Here is a 14,398-nt window from a genome sequence, read left to right as displayed (position 1 = left end):
GGAGCCAAATCTGCTGCTAAATCCTTGATTATAAAAGAGTGCTGCTCCCGGCCAGTCTCGGCTTCCCCAAGGGTCTGTGGGTATGTACGAGAGAGGTGCAAACAATTTATTGCAAAATCCAAAACTGGTCACAATTCAGCACGTTTGCATTACGTTACCGACACCGAGTGAGGACTGGTGCCACCAGGGGGTCCAGGCCACGGCTCCCTGCAGTGGTTAGCAGCACTCCTTCAGCTGCAATTCTATGTGGGGATGTTAGTTGTGGCGGGAAGGTGCCAGCCTGACAGCCATGGAGACTGAAGGTCTCTCCATAGTCACAGGCCAGACAGCACAGTGCAAAGCTTCCCTCACTGCCTCTCAGTGAGAACAAAGGGCAGGGGGATGCCTTTGACAGGCCTAACATCATAACTGGGGCTGCTAACGCTGGCTCTAGAAGAGCTCATGGGAATGGCTGTCCAGAGCTCACGCGGCACTTCAGAGACGAGAGCCCAGAAGCAGGTGACAGTGACCCAGCCTGTCCCCAGTCAGTGCAGGAGGCCATGTGCTCTTGAGCACCATGTCTTGTAGGCCCATCTCCCCCACAGGCCACTGCTTGCCTAGGAAGGGCAGCTCCCTGCAAGACACCTGTGTGTTTGTGTGCTCTCCTAATAACGTGCATCGTTCCCATGCAGCCCCCTTCAATCAAGCTGCTTAATTCAGAATCCCCTGTGACAGGACCACATAGTGTGAGCCTTAGAGAGTGCGAAGGAGACACCTCGCTGCACTGAAGGGGCTTCTCGGAACAATCGAACCGAGAGAGAAGTGGCCTGCAGGGACATAACATTAGGCCTGTTTGTGCCTATGCCTCTAATAACCACAGCCCATGAGGTGTAATTTGCTGACACGACCCCTTTCTGTCCACAGAACCTTGTGAGTTCTGTTCCCTTGTCTCAATGCTAGTGTCCATAATGGACGTTCCCTGGCAGAGCACGCTGAGGCCCGGATTCTTCAGAAGCAGCCCAGCTTAGCCTCTGGTCTGATGCCTACTTTTCTGAGTGCAAAGAATTGCAGCACGTTAGACTGTGCTCAGCTCCCAGTTAGGGAGTTATAAAATGTTCCTGAAATGATTTGAAGGCACAAACTTGGTCTCTCATAGCAGAAACCTCTTACTTAAATCAGGCCATAGACACACATTTCATTAGGTCATGAGAGGTCTTCTGAACACACCAGGTCCTGAGTATTTATCCCAGATCTTCACATAAATAATAAGATTTTACATTTCTCTAGGGCTGTGCACCCAGAATAACCTCAGTGTGCTTCACAGTTGGATGCAAACATCACTTCTCTTATTAATGAAGTGCAGCCCCACCTGGGGTGGAACACAGTTGTGACGTTGTGCAGTCTATATGGTTTTATAAAAACATGATAATAAGTGAATATAATGTAACTGGGATAGTTTTAGAAAAATTTGACAATAAGTGAATATAATGCAACTGGGGTATGCTTTGTGCAAAAGGTCTCTTGTAAGGTATCATTACAAAGCTCGTCCCCTAACGCCCCTACTCTACTTGCGCTACATTGATGACATCTTCATCATCTGGACCCATGGAAAAGAAGCCCTTGAGGAATTCCACCATGATTTCAATAATTTCCATCCCACCATCAACCTCAGCCTAGATCAATCCACACAAGCGGTCCATTTCCTGGACACTACTGTGCTAATAAGCGATGGTCACATAAATACCACCCTGTACCGGAAACCTACTGACCGCTACACTTACCTACATGCCTCCAGCTTCCATCCAGGACACACCACACGATCCATTGTCTACAGCCAAGCTCTAAGATATAACCGCATTTGCTCCAATCCCTCAGATAGAGACAAGCACCTACAAGATCTCTATCAAGCATTCTTAAAACTACAATACCCACCTGCTGAAGTGAAAAAACAGATTGACAGAGCCAGACGAGTACCCAGAAGTCACCTCCTACAAGACAGGGCCAACAAAGAAAATAACAGAACACCACTAGCTGTCACCTTCAGCCCCCAACTAAAACCTCTCCAGCGCATCATCAGAGATCTACAACCTATCCTGAAAGATGATCCTTTACTCTCACAGATCTTGGGAGACAGACCTGTCCTCGCTTACAGACAACCCCCCAACCTAAAGCAAATACTCACCAGCAACCACACATCACTGAACAAAAACACTGACCCAGGAACCTATCCTTGTAACAAAGCCCGATGCCAACTCTGTCCACATATCTATTCAAGTGACACCATCATAGGGCCTAATCACATCAGCCATACCATCAGTGGCTCGTTCACCTGCACATCTACCAATGTGATATATGCCATCATGTGCCAGCAATGCCCCTCTGCCATGTACATTGGCCAAACCGGACAGTCTCTACGCAAAAGAATTAATGGACACAAATCTGACATCAGGAATCATAATACTCAAAAACCAGTGGGAGAACACTTTAACCTGTCTGGCCATTCTTTGACAGACCTGCGGGTGGCTATCTTAAAACAGAAAAACTTCAAAAACAGACTCCAAGGAGAGACTGCTGAGCTGGAATTGATATGCAAACTAGACACAATCAACTCAGGGCTAAATAGGGATTGGGAATGGCTGAGCCATTACAAACATTGAATCTATCTCGCCTTGTAAGTATTTTCACACTTGCTTCTTATCAAACTGTCTGTACTGAGCCATCTTGATTATCACTTCAAAAGTTTTTTTTCTCTTACTTAATTGGCCTCTCAGAGTTGGTAAGACAACTCCCACCTGTTCATGCTCTCTGTATGTGTGTGTATATATATCTCCTCAATATATGGTTCACTCTATATGCATCCGAAGAAGTGGGTTGTAGCCCACGAAAGCTTATGCTCTAATAAATTTGTTAGTCTCTAAGGTGCCACAAGTACTCCTGTTATTATTACAAAGCTCATAATCTACTGAGTGTGATCATCCTCTTTGTAGAAATGTACCACTCTTGTATCTAAAACTAGAAATATAAAACATAACTCTGAGGGCCTATTGTAATTATGTAAAGTGTAGGCCATTAATGATGGTTTGGAATCTTGATGACTCCCATTAACAAGGACCATTGTCTGCAGATGACTGTGTTTACCTGTGAGTCTTCCTGTATATGTGTGTGCTGGCAAGTGAGTAATGAAGTCTTGCAGTGACATGTGATCATGTCACCTGAACTGGAATCCATCTTTAACCTGGTGCTTTTCCAGTGAGGGGGGGGTGGAAACCCAGAGGGACAAAGGGTTCCCGCCTTATGCAAAAGATATATAAAGGGGTGGAAGAGAACAAAGAAGGGAGAGAGGAGCCATCATGAAGAATCCCCTAGCTATCACCTGAGCTGGAACAAGAGCTGTACCAGGGGAAAGAATTGTGCCCAGGCCTGGAAGGTGTCCAGTCTGAGAAAAACGTACTGAAACATCTCTGAGGGTGAGATTATCTGTATTTAGTTTGATTAGACATAGATTTGCGCATTTTATTTTATTTTGCTTGGTGACTTACTTTGTTCTGTCTGTTACTACTTGGAACCACTTAAATCCTACTGTCTGTATTTAATAAAATCACTTTTTATTTAGTAATTTACTCAGAGTATGTATTAATACCTGGGGGAGCAAACAACTGTGCATATCTCTCTATCAGTGTTATAGAGGGCGAACAATTTATAAGTTTGCCCTGCATAAGCTTTATGTAGGGTAAAACGGATTTATTTGGGTTTAGACCCCATTGGGAGTTGGGCATCTGAGTGCTAAAGACAAGCACACTACTGTGAGCTGTTTTCAGGTAAACTTGCAGCCTTGGGACAAGTGATTCAGACCCTGGGTCTGTGTTAGAGCAGACTGGAGTGTCTGGCTCAGCAAGACAGGGTGCTGGAGTCCTGAGTTGGCAGGGAAAACAGGAGCAGAAGTAGTCTTGGTACATTGGGTGGCAGCTCCCAAGGGGGTTTCTGTGATCCAACCCGTCACAACAGTAACTAGTGAACAGTGACAGCAACACTGCACAATGGGTTGGGGCAAGATGTAAAGAAGAATCTGATCTCCAATTGACCGTGCAGGGAGCATGTGCTGGCTTGCAATTAACTGAGCTGAATTTGGCCAGATTTGTAGATTTTAGGCCAGAAGGGACCATTGTGATCATCCAGTCTGACCTGCATAACCCAGGCCATAGAACTTCTCCAAAATATTCCTCGTTTGAATTATGGCAGAACTTTTAGAAAAACATCCCATCTTGATTTTAAAATGTCCAGTGATGGAGAATTCACCACAGCTGTTGGTAAGCTGTCCCAAAGGTTAATTACCCTTGCTGTTAAAAATAATGTACACCTTATTTCCAGTCTGGTAGCTTCCGTTTCCAGCCATTGGACCATGTTATACATTTGTCTGCTGCACTGAAGAGCCCTCTATTATCAAATTTCGGTTCCCCAGGCAGGCACTGACAAGTTGTGATCAAGTCACCCCTTAACCTTCTCTTTTGTAAGCTCTTTGGATCTATCTCTCTAAGACGTTTTCCAATCCTCCTTCAAATCATTCTCTTGGCTTTTCTCTGAACCGCTTCCAATTTGTCAACATCCTTCCTGAATTGTAGACACCAGAACTGGATGCAGCACTCCAATAGGCATCAGATCTGTGCCAAATACAGAGGTATATAACTCCCCTACTCCTACTTGAGATTCCCTTGTTTATGAGTCTAAGGATCACAATAGCCCTTTTGGCCACAGCGTTGCTCTGGGAGTTCGTGTTCAGCTAATACCCACCAGGATCTCCAAGTCTTTTTCAGAGTCTTACTTCACAGGGTAGAGTCCCCCATCCTGTAAGTATGGCCTACAGTCTTTGTTCCTGCATATATAACCTTACATTTAGCCATATTAAAATACATATTGTTTGCTTGTGACCTGCTTACTAAGTGATCTAGGTTAACACCTTCCTCTATGAAAAGAACCATTGCATCTTTAATGACCTTGGTTTAATATCCCCTTCAAAAGATGCCTGGCGCAGCTCCATTCTCTTCTGTTCATGATCTAACGTTGCACTCTTCATCACAGCATCTGAGCATCTATCAGTTTGGCATAGGGAAAGTGACTCCCCACTGAGACCACCTCCGCCAGGGGACGGTAACTTCCCGCTGAACCCAGCTCAGCATGGCTCTTATTGGCTCACCAGAAGGCAACTTCTTTACTGTTTGTTGATTTCAATCCACCAGGGTTCCAGACCAAGTGTATAATACAGGGGTTGGCAACCTTTCAGAAGTGGTGTGCCGAGTCTTCATTTATTCACTCTGATTTAAGGTTTCGTATGCCAGTAATACATTTTAACGTTTTTAGAAGGTCTCTTTCTATAAGTCTGTATAATATATAACTAAACTACTGTTGTATGTAAAGTAAATAAGGTTTTTAAAATGTTTAAGAAGCTTCATTTAAAATTAAATTAAAATGCAGAGCCCCCTGGACCGGTGGCCAGGACCCGGGCAGCGTGAGTGCCACTGAAAATCAGCTCGCACCCGTGCCATAGGTTGCCTACCCCTGATATAATAGGTTTGCTTGCGTTACATAATTCAGCCGCTAGATGTCTCTGTGCTGTATGGAGTTTCAAACAGCCTGTGGTCCCTGATAAGCAAGAGACACAAAGCTGGAGCTGCATATGGGTCTGTACTTTGTGATTGTCTTTAATAAATGTGTCCTGCTTAAAATGGACACTGATTACATATATCATGACATTACATACGGCCTTTGCCTCCCCGGGATCCCACCAAACTTCACCTCCCTCAAACCTGATTACTTGGGCTTTATGTAGGTGAAGTACTTTGCACCTCTGACCCATATATAAAGTTTGCTTAGCTGCATACACATTTTGATTGTCCATCTGGATTATTCGGGACTTTAAGAGACAGTTAGATGGCAGAAGATGAAGCTTTCACTTCACAATTTATTATTTGGCAGGTTTAGTTGCCAGAGTCAGGCTAAATGTATATCTGTTAATTACTGGCTAATTTTCATTTGTGCCCGTGTTTTCCTCCCATATCAAAGCTTTGGAAATGAAGCCTGGCACCCAAGTATTTCTTGTTCCTTGTACTCATTAATCCCAACCTATGGAAACAGTGTAGTGTTAATGCTCCCAAGGAAATATGCTTGTTTGGCTCGGGGAGGGGAAACCTTTTATAACCTTTTATTTTGGGGCACTGTGATTAAGTAGAGTCAATTTATATAAACTGGCATCATTTCCTAATGACAAATGTGGTCTAATTAAAAGCAGAAAGCTAAGTAAATGGTAATTTGTTAGAGCCTTGCCTCGCTTTTGCTCGTATGGAACTAGATGGCTGATTAACCCACGCACATAGATAATTTCCTGTGATTACAGCCTACTGCGAAGGAGTATTGTTGGGTGCTGATACAGTATTTGTGTAAAACAAAACCCAGGAACAGGCTGCAAAATTGATGGGGAGAGGAGTGTTTGTGGGAAAGGAAAACAGGATGAAAAACTTGGATTATTGAGTCTGGAAATGAAAAGAATAAAAGGGAAGAGAAATGTCTGAGTTAACAGAATAGGCTGGTCACCATGTAGGGTCAGGAAGGAATTCCCCTTATTGTTCTGTTGTTCAAGTGCACTGGGGTTTTGCGTCTGGTGAAGTATCTGGTAACAGATACCATATTAGATGGATCATTGATCTGTTCAAGGACAGCAATTCCTATCTTCCCATTATAAAAACAAAGCCAATGTTACCTGAGCATATGACTTAAAAAGGAAGGAAGGATTGGCTTGTGGCCACTTTCCTGGTCTGCGATTTGGGAGATCCGGGTTCCGTTCCCAGCTCGGCCCCAAGTTGCCTTTGTGACCTCGGGCAAGTCACTTACTGTTTCTGTGCTCCATCTGTAAAATGGGGATAACAATTCCTCCTTCCCCTTTGTCTGTTTAGACTGCAAGCTCTGGGGCAAGGACTGTCTCTCACTATGTGCTCATACAGCACCTCACACAACAGGCTCCTGGTGTTGGCTGGAGCTTCAAAGTGCTTCTGGAACACAGATATAATGATAAATGTTTGGCCGGTAAGGCCTGTCTCCGGCAGAATTGTCTAACAATTGGCAGATGACATGTGACTGTGCCATGCTGGATAGGGGTCAGGAATCCCCTCTTAGGGCAGTGAGCTGTATCTACAAAGAGCTATTGATGTGTTCCTGCCTAGGGTCTTGTTTTTCTTGCTGCCTGACTGTTGAGCCCAAAGTGCCATCTGTGAGATTTGCTCTCTACTTAGCCATGACTCGAGCCTTACAGCTGAGGGCAGGCAGAAGCTGTGTACTGTACACTTATCTTCTGCAGTGTTCTCTCTTTCAAAAGGACTGGTTCTTAATGGCTTATGCATTTTCTGCCACATGGCAGCACAGGAGTCATTTACATACCGCACGACAGGTTTAATGAAATCAGGAGTTTGCTACGTTTGATCTAATGCGAACAGAGAACACTGCAATAAACAGTGGATGGTTTCCCAATGGCCCATGTGGAATTTCCCTGTTTCGGATGCAGTGCACAGGCCCACAGCTGATGCAATAGGCTTGTTGTATGTAAAGACTCTTAGCACTGAATTGGTAATCGGAATGAAAATTGCTGTTATGCTTCAAAGCATAGAAACCTAAAAGACATTCCAAGATTCTTTTTTAAACCTATTCCAGCCAAAGGATCAATTCCATATCAAAATAACAAGAAGACAGGAATTGCCAGATGGGATCAGACCAGGTCTGTCTAGCCAGTACCCTGTCTCCCACAGCGGGAAGCACGAGATGCCTCAGAGAAAGGTGCCAGACCCCTGCAGTAGCAGTGATGGGATAACCCGATAACCCGCCCCTGGGAAAGTCGCTTTCTGACCCACTGGACTTAGGCTCTTCCATCCATGAATCTATTTAGTTTGAAGGAGACGGGGGGCGGAGGGGGGGGGGAAGGTTATATCACATTGCTTTGTTTTTTCAGACTTCGGGCCTGATTTGTCACTCTTACGTCACCATTTGCCTCTGTGCAATGTGAGAGTAAAAGGCTCCCCCCAGTGGGAGTGGAGACATCTGATTTCATAGCATTTTACATCCACACTGGACTGCTGCAAATGACAGCACAAGGTGCAAGGCAATGGCGAATCATGGCCCTAGAATTCAATGGATTTTGAACTTCTGTGTACGGAATCAATGGGCCCAACTAGCACCAGTATCAGCGCTGCAGATTTCCACCTCTTCCAGGGTGTTCCATGGAACAGAGTCCACCCCACATTCCTTACTGGCCTGTGTTGCTCTTTAAGCACCCGCTGTACACTCCCAAATTCCTCCAGGCCTCCGAGACCAAAGAGGGGGCATGTGACAGGCTGAGAAGTTCTTGTACCAGAATATCATCCATGCCAGCATCCAGAGGCCTGGATTTAACCAACTACTTCCTGCACTGAGAATTGCACAGAGGGACTCCCCCTGCTGGGGCCAAGGGAAGGTTACTGTGCAGACTGAACCCTTGACAGAGAATTCCCTGGCAAAGACAGAGCAGAGAACACCTGCCTATGTGAGAGCGTACTGGAACAGAGTGCTGCAGCACGTCTCCTCAACGGCACTGGCTGCCACAAGCACATCACACCTGTCCTCCACACCCTACACTGGCTTCCCATAGAACATGCAGTCAAGTTCAAGGTCATTATCTTCAAAGCTCTCCATGGCATGAACTCCCCCAGGCACCAAGGACCATCCCAGCTCTCCCTACCTTCCACGCCAAGTGCAAGGCACGTCTTTGAGCTGCCATCTCTAGCACATACCTAGCAACCTGTGTGTGTAGATATAAACGAAAGAAATCCAGAACTGGAACACTCCCTGCACACACTTCTCTCCCTGGTGAGAACAGAAGAGGAACAGTCCTGTCTCTTAATGCACGTCTGGAAGGCATTCAGATCGTATGGTGATGAGCACAGAACAAGTACCTGTATAGAACAGAACGGACCAATCTGCTCTGTTCCCTGCCTCTCCCAGCATCCCTGCTCATTGATTTGCGGGAGCCACAGCTGCTTCTTTGAGGCTGGGCTCAGAATCCACAGGGAGCATTTAAAAAATCAAAGAGAACACCAGCTTGAAGGCTCATCCTCTCGCTGGCACCTGCGAACTCCCTGCTAGTCTGTGCTGTGTAAACACCAGACTAATTATTCCTGGACATCTGCTAACTGAGGCAGTTCTATTCTAGCATGGTTCAGGTGAGGGGGGGGTGATCTGTAGGTTCTGAGGGGCTCCCCCCCCCACACTGGCATTCAGAACTCATGGAGCATTGTGTCCAGGGTCAGTCAGTTCAACAGCAAGCACTTTTGCTCTTTACTTATTCATCTCTGGGTAGGAACAGAGAGGATCTAGCAAATGTCTGCAAATGTTTAACTAGGAATGGCTTTAAAAGGACTCACTTTTTATTGCTCAGAACAAAAATATATACATACAGGAGCAGATTGTCAGTGGCAATGAGCTCTCCCAACCCCCAGTAACGTTGGAGAGGGGAGGCCAAGGCCCAGCACTTCTGGAAAATCAGTCCCCATGATACAGACAGGGCTGGATTTTCAAAAGACCTCCAGCTCCCGGTGTTGGCAGTCTGCTGAGCACTTTCTTGACCACCCGGCACTCATTTGGATGCCTAAATAGGAGCTGTGAGCGCTGAGCTCTTCTGAAAATCTGTCCCAGAAATGATCCGCGACAGGTCTAAATGGGAAATAAACTATGGGGCAGGCTGAGGTTTGCAGCCATAGGCTGAGCTGCAGTGGGAGACTCCAGGCGGAATTCTGACCGGCTCAGCCAGAATTCCCTCCTACGGGCCCCCAGGGAACACAGCTCAGAGCACAGGGCCAGCTCCAGGGTTTTGGCCGCCCCAAGCAGCCAAAACAAAACCAAACAAAAAAAAAGCCGCGATCGCGATCTGCGGCGGCAATTCGGGGGAAGGTCCTTCGCTCCCAGCGGGAGTGAGGAACCGTCCACCGAATTGCCGCCGAATAGCTGGAGGTGCCGCCCCTCTCCCGAGCAGCCGCCCCAAGCACCTGCTTGCCAAGCTGGTGCCTGGAGCCGGCCCTGTCAGAGCAGCAGCTGGAGCAACGTGCAGTGAGCTCCTTGGGCGACGAGAGCTGCAGGTGCAGGCAGTAGCCATGTGAGCTGTTGTGCACCTGAATTATGAGTGGCCTTTGGGCAGGGAGAGGAGGTGGGAAGTGCGTTCTCAGGAAGGAGAAGTGGCCACTTGGAGCAGGGCATGAGCTGCTGCCCAAGAGGGGAAGGACAGGCTTGTGGAGAAGGCAATGGCCTGGGACTCAGGAGACCTGCATTCAGTCCTTGACTGTGCCACAGACTTTCTGTGACCTTGGACAAGTCACTTGAACTCCCTGTGCCTTGGTTTCCCATCTATAATATGGGAATAATGATACTTCCTTCCCCCACTTCCTCTGTCTGGTCTGTTTCTTACCATGTGCATAGCACAATGAGCCATTGATCTCACATGGGGCCTGCCTGTTCTGTTGTAAAACAAATCGTAATCAAACACGCCGCCTTCCGGCGAGTTCATTTCCAGATACTCCTGCATGCTACGCCATCCCATGGAGACAGAGGGCCAGATCCCCGGCTGGTGCCCATGAGCAGAGTTCCATTGACTTCTGGGTAGTTATGCTGATTTATGCCAGCTGGGGTTCTGGCCCAGAGAATCCCGGCTGGAGGGAGAGACTGGATTAGAACATTCTCCTGCCGACTCTCCAGCACCATCTCTTGTCCGTTCTGCAGAGTGGAACAGTTTCAGAGCACAGAATGACACTCAGCTGACGTGTGGGAGGGGGGTTAAAAAAGGAAAGCCTCTCCAGGAATAATAGTGTCCTCCCTCCCTCCCCCAGCTTACTCCCTGGAGCAGCACTGGTGACAGCAGGCAGGCTCCACCATGTCTCCGCACCAAGCCCAGCTACTCAGGTGTGAAGGGGAAGACTGGGGCTTTCTGAAGCTGCCTGGTCTGGGTCATGGCATTTCACAGGTGGCGGTAGGTATTCGCATCTGCAGAGGAAGAGGTTCGTGTATTTAATATTTGTTCTTTTCCTTTGTGGTGCAAAAGGTGAGTGTGCAGAGGACATGGGGCTGCGTGGTCAGTTGGGGGCACTCTTGCACCATACAAAGGGAAGTGGGCCGTGCTGAGCCATTGCAGATGCAAAGTGAAGAGGATCCCCATGTTCCCATGGCAGCCCCATTGCAATCAACAAAACAATCACTCTGTGCAAGGCCTATGGAACACTGAAACCCCCCAAAAGTCCTCCAAGGAGGGCTGGAGTGGTGCCTGGACTGTGCGCTGGCCTCTGCACAGGGGTGAATGTTACCCAAAGGGCCTGATTCACCCCTGCAGCCATTGCCAGCAGTTCAGAGTGGGGTAAAATGCTGCCATTCTCCTTAGGTGGCAGTTACACCCACTTTCCATTGGTTTAGATGATTCAACAAGCTGCAGGGCAACTGTGAATCAGCCCAAAATGAGCAGGGGGTTGCAGGATCGAGCCCTTAGCCTGTAAGCTCTTTGGCGCAGGAACCTGCCTTCTTGTTTGTCGATAAAGCACCTGGCATACTGTGGGTGCAATGTAAATAACAATGCTCTGGTAATCTCCCGTTTATTTGCAATAATGAGTTTACCAGGACCATTGTACAACAGGGTACCGGATAACCTCTGGGTACAACTGCCCTCCTACCCCATGCTTATAGGCAACCATTGGCACAGAAAGCAACCAAGCTGAGAAGGGTTTGCCGGGGGATCTTGCGCTTCCATCACTTGTGAGAGCACAAGTCCAGACACTAACAAGGCTACGCTGTAGACCATTAATTTTAGTGCTGCACTATAATGGGTTCGTGTTCTACCTGGCTATGGTGTGGGAGACTCTGCAGGTTCAGAGTATTTCTTTTATACTTTTTATTTCCTTTTTAAAAAGTATTTTTAAGAAAAACCACATACCCCTTAGATAAACACTGCTGCCCAGTCAGTGTCAGACTGGCCCACATTCCTGCATATTGTGTATCACGGCCAAATCACACAAACATGTGCTGCCTGGCGGAGACACTTCTCAGGTCATCTCTGTGTATGCAAGAATGAGACGCAGGCCCTGAGGTATAGTCAGCCCCCTAGCCCTGTTCCCTTTGAAGCCTGGTCTGCACTTGAAAGTTTCTCTGGTAGAGTTTTTCGATTAGGGGTGCTTTTTACCAAAATAGTTTACCACAAAAAGCCGCAACAGTGAATACAGTGATAGCGATCAAAAGGTGGCTTGTACCAGTATAAAGAACAAGGAGTACTTGTGGCACCTTAGAGACTAACAAATTTATTTGGGCATAAGCTTTCATTTAAACCCACGAAAGCTTATGCCCAAATAAATTTGTTAGTCTCTAAGGTGCCACAAGCACTCCTCGTTCTTTTTACTGATACAGACTAACACGGCTACCCCTCTGAAACCTGTACCAGTATAGTTATTCCACTACTTGTACAGAATTACCTCTACAAGTATAAATATACCAACACAACTGTGTGCACAGGAGAGGATTGTACTGCTTTAGCTATACTGGTCTAAATAAAGCTGCACAACTTCGTAGTGTAGACAGAGCCAAAGAAAGAAAGAAAGAACTTTTCTTTCCAGATTTATTCTGTAGGTCAGGTTGCCTATTATAGTTTTTTGGTAAATGCTTTAGGACAGCGTCTACTGATATTTATGTACATTCCCTTTAAAACAATCTCAGTCAGGACATAAATGCAAAGCCATTTCCAAGGGTGACAGACAGTAGCTGACACCTTTCCCCTGTCCTAGGTCAGCCTATCATTTGGGCATCTTCATCTCCATACTTCCTAACAGCATTTGTACCCCACAGCTGCCTTCCACAAAGCCAGCAGGGAGAGTTGTAATAGGGTGCAAGGCCAGCTGTGTCCCATAGATTTAACAAATTACCTCGTTTGCATTAATGCAAACATGTGGCCAACCTTTCATCAGCCTGCTAAAGTGCCAGCAGCCCAGCAGGGGGCATGCAGATGGAAACGCTGCTTGGTGAGAATGGACCGCACTGGAATTGGAGTGGCAGGGTGGTCTTGCAGATTGTGTGCTGCCAAATGACTCGCCACAAAGATGGGTGACTTTGCTCCAAGGGACAAACGCTGCTCATCTTAGCCACCTGGGTGGCTCCAAGAAAGCTTTAATCCATGGAAATACCCAGTCACCAAGTAAAACTAGCCTGACACGTGGCTACTCACAGCATCTAGCTGGGGCTTAGGCGTGCACATCTGTACACAGTAATGGACAAAACTCTTAACAATAATGCAGTTCCACCCAAAACACACATACGAGTATGCTCACACACACACACATGTACTCATGCTCACACACATGCTAAGACACCTATGTACACATAGTAACATGCCTGCATGCTAACACATACTAACACACATGCATACACACACTCTCTAACATGCCTACATGCTAACATACATGCATACACACATATATCAAACGCAAAAAGCCAACTATAAAATGAGACAAGTCCAATCGAGCAGCTGCCAACTGCACCCAAGAGAGAAACCACAATTCAAAGGTTAAACTTGTTAACATAGCTCTCGCTTGCTCTGTTTGTTTAACTTTTTATTGATTGCATATCAAACTAAAGCTGAATTCACACACCCTGGGTTTCTGATAGTTATGATTATTACAAAACATCTATCCAGCACCATAGATGTATTCAGTGGTTTACATACACAGGCCCTCCCCTGAGAGCTCATATTATTATCAAACCAGAGGACAGCGAGACAACATTCCCATGTCAGGTGCCTTACAAATAAATATATATAAAAAAGGGGGCCTAGTGGTTAGAGCACTGGATTGGGAGTCAGGAGAGCTTGATTCTATTCCTGGCTCTGCTACTGGTCTGCTGGGTGAGGTCATCAAGTCTCTCCACTTCTCTGTGCCTCAGCTTCCCCATCTGTAAAATGGAGATAATGATACTGACCTGCTCTGTAAAGCACTTGGAGATCTACAGCTGAAAAGCACTGCCTAAGAGCTAGGCATTCCTCTTTATATTGAATTTAGCATTTGATAGGATTCCCCACCCATGTATGGCACAATTAATTATTTTACACAGCTCCTCCTCCCCAGCAGGTAAAGCAAATCCCCATAGCACCAGTTCCCATCCTTCAGCTGCAAAGACCATGGATGCGCTGGCTGTAGCAATCGAATCAGCTTTTAATAGTAAACACTCAAGAGGGATGTTCGCTACCATCCAGGCCATGAGACACACGGTTACCGACACAGCAAAGGAACAATGAGGGCAGAAAAAATAGTAATTGTTTTTGTGGGAAATTAACCTTTTTTCTCTTTTTTGTAAATATTTTTTCAAATTTTCCCATTAAATGTTTTCA

This window comes from Emys orbicularis, chromosome 2 (assembly GCF_028017835.1).
Source record: "Emys orbicularis isolate rEmyOrb1 chromosome 2, rEmyOrb1.hap1, whole genome shotgun sequence".
NCBI lineage: Eukaryota > Metazoa > Chordata > Testudines > Emydidae > Emys > Emys orbicularis.
The sequence above is the reverse complement of the archived record's forward strand: the minus strand, read 5'-3'. Positions refer to the sequence as shown.